This window comes from Petaurus breviceps, unplaced genomic scaffold (assembly GCF_028583685.1).
Source record: "Petaurus breviceps papuanus isolate PSGF00001 unplaced genomic scaffold, PetGlider_PUasm1.0 90925, whole genome shotgun sequence".
NCBI lineage: Eukaryota > Metazoa > Chordata > Mammalia > Diprotodontia > Petauridae > Petaurus > Petaurus breviceps.
This window is the reverse complement of record NW_027187380.1, coordinates 26,406,306-26,420,451: the sequence shown is the minus strand read 5'-3', so window position 1 is coordinate 26,420,451 and position 14,146 is coordinate 26,406,306. Positions and strand designations below refer to the sequence as shown.

The 14,146-nt window shown below is 39.3% G+C and overlaps 1 protein-coding gene across 2 annotated transcripts in view; it reads right to left on the bottom strand.

Moving 5' to 3' along the window:
• Positions 1–14,146, bottom strand: part of PITPNC1 (phosphatidylinositol transfer protein cytoplasmic 1) — a 432,818-nt gene that overhangs the window by 341,909 nt on the left and 76,763 nt on the right. The window lies entirely within an intron of this gene.

Genomic DNA, 14,146 nt, shown 5'->3' with positions numbered 1-14,146 from the left:
TCATCTTTCTTTATGAGTGTTTGCACTTAGGAAATAGAAGGGATTAAAGTGCAATTAATGAATCCCCCTAGAAAGAGAAATGTGCTTCCAAGGTATTTTGCTTTTATTGATAGTGATGTACTTTTTTCAAATATGGATTTAAATTCAATCTTCAGATTATGGCAAACTTTCATCTAAACTCTACAGCATCTTAATTTCTGAATATCTGTTTAATGGCAATGGAAATTGCTATTTGCAAGAGGTAACAGGAAAACAGACACCACCCATTCTAAAGGCAATCAAAATTTCCCTCAAGATACATGATTGAAACAGCTACAAGGTCGTGTAATAACATCACTATATTTCCTGGAAGAAAATTATTCACTTTTCTTCCTAGAAGAATTTCAATTGCTAAAATTTTTAAGTTGGCAATAATACCCTGATATCTATATAGTGGCTCCAAGTTTCCAAAGAGCTCTCTATATATAATCTGTATAACATCAGTAGTACTCCCAATTCAGAAATGCCTAAGCATCTCACATAATCTTTCAAACAATCCTATGAAGTTGGTACTAGTTATTATTATTCCCTTTTTATAGATATGGAAACTAGGGCTCAGGAGTTATGCAGTATGTGTCAGAGACAGGATTTGAATCCAAATCTTCCTGATTCCAAGTCCAGCATTCTATCTACTATATGACCATTATTTTGAATATCAAGGCTCATTCCCCTTACTGGAATAAGTTCTTCATAGTTCTACTCACACCTGCTACACACCTTTCTCCACTGCCCTGACTTCTGAGGAATATTCCGTTTTACTTCTCCAGAGACTGTAGCTGATTTCAGTCATACAACACCAGTAGAATACTGGTGGTAAAAAACTAGGTCTTTCTTTCTGGGAGAAAGGTAGTGTAATTAAAGAAGATCTATAATCTCCTGAAGGGAACAGTCTTCTCATCTCTGTTCAATTCTAAACCCAACTCCTAGTCCATCTGTCACAAGATGCATATGACATCACTCACTGAGATATTTATCTAATTATTCAAACTCATTAGCTAGGTTCCCAGGGGGTTGGCTAACAAACACTCTCAAATTTTATGGGTAACTTTGGTGGTAGCTAATTCTACTACTATAGCTCATGAGTTCCCACCAGTGTGTTTCCCATTTTAGCAAAGGCATTTACTAAGATAGTATAGTAAGAACAGGTGGTGTGAACATTCCCTCTAAAAGTCTGGGGTGCACTCTCCCACAAATACACTGTGTCCAAAGTAGAATAGGCTAAAACATAAGAATACATGGGTAGTATGGCACATGTGCAGGAGACATGTGTAGCAAAGGGGAACTGACAACTACTGGTACTATGATACGGCTTGGCAGTACTTTCTTCATAAAGTTCTGAAGTTGTTCCTACAGCTACAAGTGTTTCTGGGCTGGTTTCCTCCAGGCTTTAGCCAGGACACTTTTCAAAAAAGATGAATTGTGCTTCCTGAAGCTACCTCCTCTCTAATATTACCTTCTTCCCACATTCTCATCTATCCTCAGTTGTCTTTATGTGCCCCTGGTTGGATACCTTAGCTCCTACTAGTCCAAAAGTTACAATGGTATAATGGGACTGGGACAAAAGAAAAGGTCTCTCTTAATCTTGTTGCCCTCTGGTACATGCAAAGGGATCTGGTTCCACAAAGCACTCCCAACCTCAGACTCTTCAACTGCTGAATATTTGCTTTTTTTTTTTTAATATGTAAGCTATGACTAATTCAGTCAGTCACAAGATGTTTTCTTTGTATTGTTAGCTGCCTTCATCCAATGGCCAAGGCCCTATAATGCTCTTAAACTAACTGAGGACTTATTTTCATACACTGTTAATTTTGATAAAATATAATAGCATTTTCTGTTAAAAACAGTAAAAAGCATAGAACTATATGGACTTTTTTTTTTTTGCTTTTTGGAGGGCAGTTGGGGTTAAGTGACTTGCCCAAGGTCACATGGCTAGTTTTTGTGTTAAGTGTCTGAGGCTGGATTTTAACTCAGGTACACCTGACTCTAGGGCCGGTTCTCTATTCACTGCACCACCTAGCTGCCCCATATGGACTTTTTTTTGATATAGTAAATGACATCTATCTAAAAACAAGAGTCAAAGTCATATGCAGTAGATAACTATGAGATGCCTTTCTAATAAGATTGGGTGTAAAGCAAGGATGCCAGTTATCATTCCTATTTATTTGGCATCATGCTAAAAATGCTTGCTATCGCAAGAAAACAAGAAAAGCAAATAGAAGAAATAAGCATAGGCAAAGAGGAAACAAAATTGTTAGATTTTACAGATGACATGATGACCTGCTTAGAAAACCCTAGAGATTTAACGAAAACTAACTTAAACAATAACTTTAACAAAGTAAAAGGATATAAAATAAAATTTTAAAAAGGATACAAAATAAAAATAAAATATAAAATAAATAAATATAAATCTTCAGCTTTTCTAAATATTGCTAGCAATATGCAGCAGGAATACTTGTAACACTTGATGAAGTGGCTTTACTCCTTACCAAGGAGTGACCTACTACTCAAGTGATCCTGTTTTATCCCATCTCCTCTAATAGATTACCCCCTCTGTCATCCTCATTCTATCACTTATTTTCAATCTCTCCTTCTTTACTGTCTCATTTCCTACTGCTTATAAATATACCCATGTCTCCCCTAACCTCAAAAAAAACCCTTACTTGACACATATCCCTGCTAATGATGTATCTCTTCTGTCCTTGGCAACTAATCTCTTCAAAAGGGCCATCTACAATAGGCATCTCCACTTTCTCTCTTCTCATCTCTTTTTAAACCCTTACAATTCCAGTTCTGACCTTACCATTTCACCAAAACTGTTCTCTCCAAAGGTACTAATGATCTCGTAGTTGCCAAATTAACGGCCCTTTCTCAATCCTCATTTTCTTTGACCTGTCTCCAGCCTTTGACACTATTGATTACCCTATCTTCTAAAGTTTCAGGACACTACTCTCTTGGTTTTCCTCCTACCTACCTGACCACTCACTCCTTTTCTATCTCCTTTGCTGGACATTCCTCTAACCATAGGTGTCCCACAGGATTCTGTCCTGGGCCCTCTTCTCTTCTCCCTCTTATCAGCTCCTATTTATTGAACTACCATTTCTATGCTGATGATTCTCAAATCTACGTTTCCTGCCCCAATCTCTCTGCTAACCCCCAGTCTTTCATATGCAACTGCCTTTTAAATATCTAAAACTGGATATCCAGTAGACATCTTAAATTCAATATGTCCAAAACAGAACTCATTACCTTTTCCTCTAAACCCTTCCCCTCTCGTACCTTCCTTTATTATTGTAGAGAGCAATATCATCCTCAAGGCTTACAATATAGGAGTCATTTTTGACTACTTACTATCTCTTCACACTTCCACACACACCCCATCCTATATCCAATATGGTTCCAAGGCCTGTCAATTTCACCTCTGCAACATCTCTCAAATATATCCCCTTCTCTCTTCTGACACTGCCACACTCTAGTGCAGACCCTCATCATCTCAAGCTTTGATTATTGCAATAACCTGGTGATAGGTCTGTCTGCCTCAAATGTCTCCCTACTCTAATGCATTTTCCATTTAGCCACTAAAGTGATTTTCCTAAAACACAGATCCAATTATGTCAATCCATCTAATCAATAAACTATAGTGTCTTCCTATTGCCTCCAGAGCAAATACAAAATGCTTTGATTGACATTCAAAGCCTCTTATAAGCTTTATATAAAAAATATGGCAACTTCCAAGGTTCAGAATACCAGCATAGTAACTCTCCATTTTATTCAGTGACAAATTAAGGCAAAACATTCACAGAACAGAGAAAATCAAAATACAGCATTCACCAAGTGTGATTCAATAATTTCCAAGTACTACTCCACCCCTGGAAAGTATATTCATTTAGTCAATCCCAAAGTCTCCCTTCTCAAATGGAGATTAGATTCCAATCATAAACAAAGTACATTAATTTGGTCAATCACAGAGCACAAAAAAGTCAACAATTTTCCATCCCTGGATCACAAGTGAATTACAATTATCATCAGTTAACACCAAGCACCTTCTCAAAAGGGGAAGTGGAGAGCACAAAGGCCATCTACTTCTGAGCTACAGCAAGGTTAAGATATCATCACAGCATTTAATACCCAGAGAGGTCTCTTCTTCATCTTGACCCAGGTCAAGTTCTCAGCAATCTCTGTTCCTGGGGAGCCAAAGCTTAACAAAGCAACCAAACACCGCCAGTGTCCTCATCAATTCACTCTCTGCCTGGACCCCTGAAAATATCAGCAAGACCCTTTTCCAGATTAGCACCCACCCAGAAACACCTGGCCGTGTAACCTTGAGCAAGTTACTTAACCCCAATTGCTTAGGGGCAGCCAGATGGCTCTGCGAGTAAGAGCACCGGCTCCAGTGTCGGGATGACCTGGATCAAATCTGGGCTCAGATACTCAGCACCACACCCAGAAATAACTGGCCGTGTAAACTTGAGCAAGTTACTTAACCCCGATTGCTTTAAAAAAAAAAAGAAAGAAAAAAAAGACCCTCTTCCAGGATTTCTGTAAACATACAAGAAAATCCTTCTTCAGGACTTCTGAACCAATAGCAAGGTTCCAGGACCTCTGCACAGCAGCACTATCCTTCACCAGCGGACAAATCTGGCAAAACAACAACCAAAACAGACAGACAAAATACTGGCATCATAGCCACGTCTCCTCAGTCCTTGGCAGCTCCGTGTGGCAGTTCTCAAAAGTCCTGGGGGGCTCCAACTGGCCCTTGGCAATCCTCCAAGATGCTGCTCCCAAAATTTCTTCTGCCTCTCTCTCTGAGAAAGGGTCTTCTCTAAATCCATGGCACCAGCTCCTCCCAGTTCAGCCCTCTCTTTCACGTCAACAAGTCCCTCCCACAAGTGGGATCACAAGCTCTGGGTTTCAACACTCAACCCAAAAGCCAAGCTAATACAGGGGGATCTTCCATTACTATTACACCCCCTACTACCTTTCTTCTTATACTTTATTCCCTGACATATATACTCTTCCATCTAGTAGTAATTCCTAGCTATTCCACAAATAAGACTCTCCATCTCTTGGCTCCAGACATTTTCTCTGGCTGTATCCCATGCCTGGAATATTTTCTTTCCTCCATTCTGACTACTGACCTACCTGGCTTTCTTTAAATCCCAATTCTACCTTCTACAGGAAGCCTTCCCAAACCCTCTTAATTCCAGTGTCTTCCCTCTTTTCCTATTCATTCCAATTATAGCTTACTTTGTATAAATTATAAGTTCCTTGAAGTAAGAAATTGTCTTTTGCCCCTTTCTGTATCCTCAGCACTGCTCACAGTGCCTGGGACATAGTAGGTGCTTAATTGATGTCTGTTTTTTGATTGATTTAATAGAAGTATCTAAGGATTGTTCATACCTACTTCCTTCTTTTGACTGTCAACTGAGTCTGATCAAGGATGCATTCTCACCCAGTAAAGAATATTAGGGTTTAGATCATCATGTTAGTTACATGGATTGGGGTTGAGAGACATACTACAAAGCATTACTCATTAAAACTATTTGATACTGGTTAAAAATTAGAAAAATAGTTCAGGTACACAATATAGATAAGCAAAAGAAAAAAATAGTATCACAGTGTTAGATCAATCAACAAGCAAAACAAAGACCTCTTAGAGAGTACAGTGAGCAGAATCAGAACAATTTACATGGTGACCACAATAAAATAAAGCAAAACAATTTTAAAAGACTTCAGAAATCTGATCAATGCAGTGACCAATTGTAACTTCAGAGACTAATGATAAAATATATTTCCCGCCTCTTGGCAGAGAAGTGATGGACTAACAGTGCAGAAAGAGACACATTTACAGATAAAGCCAATGAGTAAATTTGTTTTACTTGACACTAGGTAGGGCTTCTATAAGTGGGTATGGAGTACCAAGGTAAAGCCATAAAGAAAAGAAAGCAGAGTATCTGTAAGACATTTTTAAAATAGAATAAGAGAATTCAGAATTCAGAAGGCAACACAAAGAGGTAAAACTTCTGTGATTATCATGTTAAATTTAAAATCCACTTAAACAAAATAACTGTGCCTAACAGAAGTTCGAAGTTTCACATAAAATTCTCTTTTGTTCATTGTATGTCCATCTTGGTTAAAGTCATAAAAGTCTGAATTTGTTTTCTAAAAGTGTCCTGTGTCAAAACAATACACACATACATGTGATGTATATACATGTATATCATATACACGACACACATACATACTACATACCTGATTACACATACATGTATACATTATGCAGGATATACACATCTGTGATATACATATATCACATGTGATATATACATGCATTGGTATGTGTGTGAATACAAACACACATATGTTTGTATGTATAAATTAATACTTTTTTTTAACACAAGGAATTAAGTGAAAATAACTGCTGTCACCACAATCACTGAGGATTAGACCTGACAGTAACAATTATTCATTGGAAAAACATATAATCTGCCAACATTGAAAAGTAAGAAAAAGATCAATCATATAAATAAGGAGGACAATAGTTATAAAAAGAATCAAGTTATAAAGAGGAGCGTTATTTTTAGGAAGTAGGTTCCAATTACACAAAATAAGGAAAGGAAATGCCTCTCTTAATAAAGAGCATTGGCCTATCCCTCCCCCTAACTTTGGAGTACTACAGGAAACTGGCACACCACTGCTTTAAAACAAAACATGATCAGGGAAGGAATGAAAATGGAAAGAGAGGAAGAAGTATTAGGAGTAAAGTGTTGAAATGAGGTAACAATTGTATGATTTATTTGTAATAAACCTGCTTCAAAAATGTGTCACAAACAACTTCATAAAACATAACCACCCGTCAGGCTTTTATTTAGTGTATCTATTTCCAATAGAAATCTTTACAGTAACATGACTATCATTATTATTATTATTCCCCTACCAAACACAACATAAATAACCATAGAAACACAAACATCAAGGATTATGAGAATAAAATTAAGATCAGCAACTCAGAGCCCAGGCAGTCATGGAAACTCACTGAACCATAAGCATTTGGCTTGACTTCTATCCACTGTGCTCAGTCTATGGGACAAATGCCTTGGAATTTCTCATGAGGTCATTTAATCTTTGTAGGAACAGTATAATAGACCTTAGAAAAAGCTTGACTAATATAACAGTGGCTGGTAGTTAAAGGCCCTTGGCTGAAGCAGGAAATTTGGCTAGCCCCTCTCAACTCTCTCAGGTAATCCTCTCAAATGGTCAAAACCACTCTTTCCCAAACTCCACTCCAGGCATACATTCCCTGGTGGCCTTAGTTAATACCTTCACTCCACCTCACAGAGAGGGTGGAGAAGGGCCAACCTGCCTCAGGAAATAGAACAATAGGAAGGATGTTTGGCTGAGGTCACTCAGGCAACTGCCTCTGGGAAAAGCAACTCAGCTCTCAGGAAACCTCCTCACCCCCAAGACTGCTGACTCATGGTCTTTATTTAGCCCCTGGACATGGTCAGGATTCACTTAATCTTTCCCATGCCTTTGCAAAGTTATGTTTATTAATAAAATCTATTTTATTCAACTCAAGTTCCCTGCCATGGGGGTAGAGAGGCACCCCAAAATTTTAGAAAGAAAATGTCCTTGTCTCTGAACCAGTGCACCACTCCACTAACTCTTTTAGTCCCCTCTAAGGTCACACACTTACTAAAAATTGTTAGAGAAAAGTGTTTCCTTCTGAAAACACATGACCAATACAGAAAGTGAAAATACATTAAAAAAAATAGACATGAGGAAGACTACTGAGAGGTGGAAGCTTTACCATGGTTGTTGTAAAGCAACCAGTTGAAAAGCTACACAATCTCTCCTCCTTTCATCTCAGTATTCTCTCGTTAAAGCCTGCTGTCTTGACAACTGCCACTCTTTACAGTCATAGCTGTACTAGTGGCACTGAGAAGCAGCTGCAGCCCAATCTCACCTCTCTCTTCTCCTCTCTCCCCTCCAGCCCCCTGACTTCTCCACTGAAGAGGTATTGCCACACTATTAGTGGGCTTGCTCCAGAGCCATAAGGATGGAAAGTCTCTTGTGCCATCATAGTCTCCTCTCCTCAATCCACAATGCATATCTTCTTGGCACTTGAAAGGGAATTTTGGGTATATGAAAGTGTCAGTCCCTGACTGGAGGGGGCCTATCAGCAGTGGCTGAAGCCAGTGGCCACTCACACCCCAGCTGCCTCACATCTGCTCCAATCTTTCTCTGCTCTGCTCTGGAAGGACTCTCCATCTTTCCTAAGCAAGTTGCTTGCTTATAATAGTACTTGCTTTCTTCTTATTGCTTCCCATGTGATTTCTAGTCCCTTCGTCTCTCTTCATAAGGGCAGAAGGGAACTGTCCTTTCTTGGGCCTCATATGGGAGAATGCCAGAATCCTTTGTCCCCTTGTGGACATTTTCTTCTGTGACATGCAAAACACACAAAGAATAAAATAGGAACTAAATAGGCCTGGGCCTATTTAAATGATATTTAATAATGACAGCCAACATGTAAATATTACATATGAAAAGTTGCACTTTAAATCAAGATGACATGAATTCAAATTCAGCCTCAGACAGTTACTAGCTCTGTAACTCTTGGCAAGTCACTCAATTTTCTCATCAGTAAAATGGTGATAAAAATTACACCTAACCTCCAAGGTGGTTGTGAGGATAAGATGAAATAATGTTTATAAAGAGCCTTTCAAACCTTAAAATGCTATAGAAATGCTAGTTATTATTATAAAGTGCTTTACATACATTACCTTGTTATTAAATTACATATGTATCTATTAAATTATGTTAATTATAATATACTATTGATTATACATAAATTATATATTAATTGTTAATCTTGCCATTTCTACCTCCACTACATCTCCCAAATAATCACTATCTTAGTTCAGGCCCTAATCACTACTCAAATACATTATTGCAATGGCCTCCTAATTGGTCTCCCTGCCTCAACTCTGTCATCACTCTGATCCATCCTTCACACAGCTACTAAAGTGATTTTCTTTAAGGTGCAGATCTAATCATGTCACTATCCTACTCAATAAACTCCCGTCGCTCCTTATTGCCTCCAGAACAAAAAGCCTTTCTCAACCTAGCCCCAACCTATCATTTCAGACTTATTATACATTACTCTTTCACATACTCTGTTCCTCATATATGGCACCCACTCTATTCCTTCAGAGTGGCTGTCTACCATGCTTAAAACCTACTCCCTCTCTACCTCTCTACCTTCAAGAAGCAACCCAAATTGCACTTTCTACAGAAAGCAGTTTCTGATCCCACCAGTAGCTAATGTCTTCCCTCTCTCTAACTATCTTATACTCATGTATAACTATCTATTTAGTTCCTATTTTATTCTTTGTGTATTTTGCATGTCACAGAAGAAAATGTCCACTAGGGGTCAAAGGATTCTGGCATTCTCCCATATGAAGCCCAGAAAAGGACAGTTCCCTTCTGCCCTTATCCAGAGAGATGAAGGGACTAGCAATCTCATGGGAAGCAATAAGAAGAAAGCAAGTGCTATTATAAGCAAGGACCTTGCTTAGGAAAGATGGAGAGTCCTTCCATAGCAGAACAGAGAAAGATTGGAGCAGATGTGAGGCAGCTGGGGTCTGAGAGGCCACCGGGAATCAGCCCCCACTTCCACCCACCACAGCGGGAAGAACAGCCTGGTCACAGAAAGAGGGGTGGGTTTATGAGGGACTGGTAGGAATGTCCAAGAGGACAGGGACATTGGAGAATTTTCCATGCAGAAGAATTTTCCATGCAGATGGTGATTTGCCTGTCCCTCCTCCCCGTTCTTCAGTTCAGGAGAACAAATGCTAAATCTAGGCTTACCTATCTTTAAAATTTTTAAATACTTGTTCAGTTAGTATTGAGAAGTGGCATGACATAAAGAGTGTGGTAGACCACAGCAATTTCTGATTTGTAGGTGTTTCATTACTGGTAACAGGGGGTGAAGAGAGGGAGGTGGCTGGCATTTTATAGAGAGAGATAGAGATGGAGCCAGAGAAAATAGACTGTCAGAAATTGTTGAAACTTTGCAAAACTCAGAGCTCTCAAGCTAAAAATAAAAAGAGAATCTTAACTGATTTATATTTCATAACATCCCTACAGCAAGGTAAAGACCAAATAAATGCAGACCTTTGACCCCAGTCAAAGCCTGAGCTATGGGTAAGCAGTTTGAAATTGTGGGATGTTTAGTAAGGAGAAAGAACTGTTTTCCTCAGAGTCGGCTGATGCAGTTATCTCTTATGTCCCTTTGTTCTTCCTGAACAGGCTGAAGAAAACCCCTCCCCCAAGGGGTTAGCAGGTACTAGAGAGAAAGTCTCCTCTCAGGGCAAAAATAGGAAAAGGCTCCACCCACACTAATTTAGGGGCCATCCAAGAAGGAGTACAAAGTTTCCCCCTTCAGTCAAAAAAAATTTCAGCCCCAGTGACTATTTCAGGTATATATTATTTATACATGAACATACTGTCTCCCCTAATAAAATGAGGGGATCACCTCATTCTTTGCGCTTGTGTCCTAAGGTCCTAGTACACATTTGCTGATTGACTGAGGTGGGTTATAGGGGTTTTATTATAATGCTGCATTTTTTTTATAAATGAAGGCAAATGAAGCACAGACAAATTAGGCTACTTACCAAGGACCATACAAGGTAACATAAGATTCAAATGCAGACCTCTCCAGAATCCAAGTTTAAGAGCCTATCCACTATATCCCAATACCAGAATCTTAAAGCAACAATGCACTGAAAAATACATGAGATTGATAGTCAGAAGATGGGGCTTCATATTGGGGTTCTTTTACTGACTGACCACCTGTGTGACCTTAAGCATGTCACTTTGCCTGTTTCCTCCTCTACAAAACGAAGGGAGTGAACAAGACAAAGGACCATAGCTCCAGAGCTAGGAGGGGCCTTAGACACCATTCAACCAAACCTCTTCATCTTTCAGGTGAGGAAACTGAGTCCCAGGGAAATTGAGTGATTTGTCCAAGGCCACAGAGGTGGAAAGCATTAGAGATGGGAATTGAAATCAGGTCTTTTTACTCCTTCCACTATATCGCTACCTCCAAAAGTCTCCTTCCAGCTTATCATCCTATAAAAACGTGACATATTAGAAATAAGGGTACCTCTGATGGCTGGACAAAAAAAGTGACATTTAATTAGCAGAAAAAAAAAAGCAATGTGTTCTTTTCTGGGATGATCCCTCCTGTAGGAAAAGGAAAAATAATTAATGGTCCCCTTCCCTTATAATGGTTGAAAAAAAAAAGCCTCTAGTCCTTTGAGACCCAAAAGGCCCACTGGTACCAGACCACCCCTGTTCTGGACACTCAGGATATGAGGAACATTTATGTGCCAGGCATATGCCAAGTGCTTTACAAATATTAGCTAATTTGGTCCTCACAATAGCTCTGTAAAATAGCATCTACTTTGCTATTATAACCCCATTTTACAGTTGAGGAAAGAAACTGAGAATAAGCTATTTGCCTAAGGTCACACAGCTCAGAAGTATCTACAGCCATATTAGAACACGGGTCTTCTTGACTCTAAACCCAGGATTTTATCCCCTTCACCACCTAGATGTTCACACAGCATATCCCATCTTGTTGCTTAACAACCCCACCCTTCCAAGATGACCAAAAAAAAAAAAAGCTGTAGGAAGGGCTTTGGGAGGAGAGGCACATGATTGCATTTTGGGGAGAGTTCCAAATTAATCCAACCATTCAGAAAAGCCATCTGGTATTTGTAGTGGGCCAGGCCAGGCTCAGGCCCATCAGATGGTTGAGGTCAAAACTAGAATAAAATGAGATACTTACGGAATATTTAGTGGTTCATAAAACAAGGTTTACTTCTCCATGGCTGGGAAAGGTTATTCATTTTATACATCACAGAATAACTTCTCGATGTTGATCATGCCTCTGTTCTACCAGGCAGAAGGCTTACAAAAGAGACCTCTAGCTCAATAATCCAAGACTTTCATACACTGAGCCAATCCATTCCCAAAGATGGTCTTAATGCCTTTTTAAGGAAAGGCAGAGGACAGTGGCAGACATCCCTCATACCATGAAATGCAGCCAAGAAGTCCCTAAACTGTGCATGCCATTCAACATACTGATACCACCACTAGGCCTATACTCCCAAAGGAATCAAAGAAAGAGGGAAATGATCTATATAGCAGCACTTTTTTGTTGTTATAACAAAGAACTGGAAACACAGTTAGCATTCAACTTGGGAATGGCTAAACAAATTATAGCATATGAATATGGTGACATATAATTGTCATAATTATTGTTGTAACTGACAGCTAGGTGGATAAAGCCGTGGGTTTGAATCTGGGAAGGTCTGAATGCAAATCCTGTCTCAGACGCTTATTAATTATGTGAATCCAGGCAAGTCACATAACCATCATAGCCTAATCTTCATTGTCTGTAAAATGGACATGGACTTCATAGCCTCTAAGATTCCCTTTCAGATATAAATATATTATCCTATTCCTGTAAGAAATGACAAAAAGGGTCAGCTCCGGAGAAACCAGGGAGTACTTGTATAAAGTGTTGCAGAGTAAACCAGGAAACCAATTTGTATACAATAACTACAATACTTTAAAGGCAAATAATTGTTGAAGCCTTAAAAAGTATGATTAATGTGACCCAATAATGACTCCAGAAGATGAATGATAAAGCATGCTTCCCCACTCTTGGCCAAGAGATGAATGAGACATACATTTTCAGACATGGTCAATGTGTGGATATGTTTTGCTTGTCAATATTTATAGTTTAAAAGGGACGCTTTTTATTTTTTGGTGGGGAAAGTTGAGAACGGAAGGGAGTAATGATAGTGATACCAACTAAGAAGAAAAAAAGAAATTCAGTGAAACACTAAAAAAAAAAATACACCAAAGAGAGAAGAAAGTTCAGGAGACATAGCAAGCAGGATTATGTTGGGACTATCATGTTGAATACTGTACATGCCATTACAAAAACAAGCTGTTTTAACAGAGATCTACACTTTCATATACAATCCTCTCTTTTTGTTTTTCTTTGCATAAGGAAATATTCATGTTTTTCAAATTCATAATAATAAAAAATAAAATTTAAAGAAAATGACAACTCTACCCTGGGGTACCTAGGTGGTGCAGTGGATAGAGCGCTGGGCTTCGAATCAGGAAGACTCATCTTCCTGAGTTCAAATCCAGCCTCAGACACTTATAGCTGTGTGACCCTGGGCAAATCACTTAACTCATCTATAAAATGAAGTAGAGAAGGAAATGGCAAATCACTCCAGTATCTTTGCCAAGAAAACCCCAAATGAGGTCACAGAGAGATGGACATGACTAAAAATGGTTGAATTCCACCTTGGCCTTTCACAGCCTATGCTTGTTGTCCCAATATATTTCAACAACGTTTCTCAGATTAGCTGATAGTTAACAGCACCTGTGACATCAGACAGGGAAAACCAACTAGCTGGCCAGACTGAAATATCACTCTGTCTCAAAGAAATCCATGGCTTCTGGCTATTTCAGTGTATTGCCCAAAAACAATTGTAATTCAGGCATCCAACCTCCTAGGAGAGAAAATGGAGAGCTTGACAGAACAGGATAAATGCAGTGTTTAGAGGCAGCCTCTCCAAAGAAATGTGGCTGGTCACTCCCTCCTCCTCCTTCCTCACTCCTACTCTGGACAGAAAACCTGCCCACCCTAAGGGGTGGCCAGGTAGCACAGTGAGTAAGAGTGCTGGCCCTGGAGTCAGGAGACCCGGGATCGGTTCTGGCCTCAGATACTTAGCACCCACACAAAATAACTGGCCGTGTAACCTTGAGCAAGTTACTTAACCCCAATTGCTTGAAAAAAAAAAAAAGAAAAAGAAAACCTGCCCACCCAATGCCCTAGCAACCTAGCTGTCCTTCCCTAGCTGCTACTGTTCCCCTCATGCTCTTGCTCCCACTCCCAGGTGTTTGGAATTGAACTTAGCATCACCTTGAGTTAGAGACATGATAAAAGGACTATTGCTCTAAGCATTCCTGAGCCTAGAGTCAGGAAAACCTATCTTTGTGAGTTTAAATCTGGCCTCAG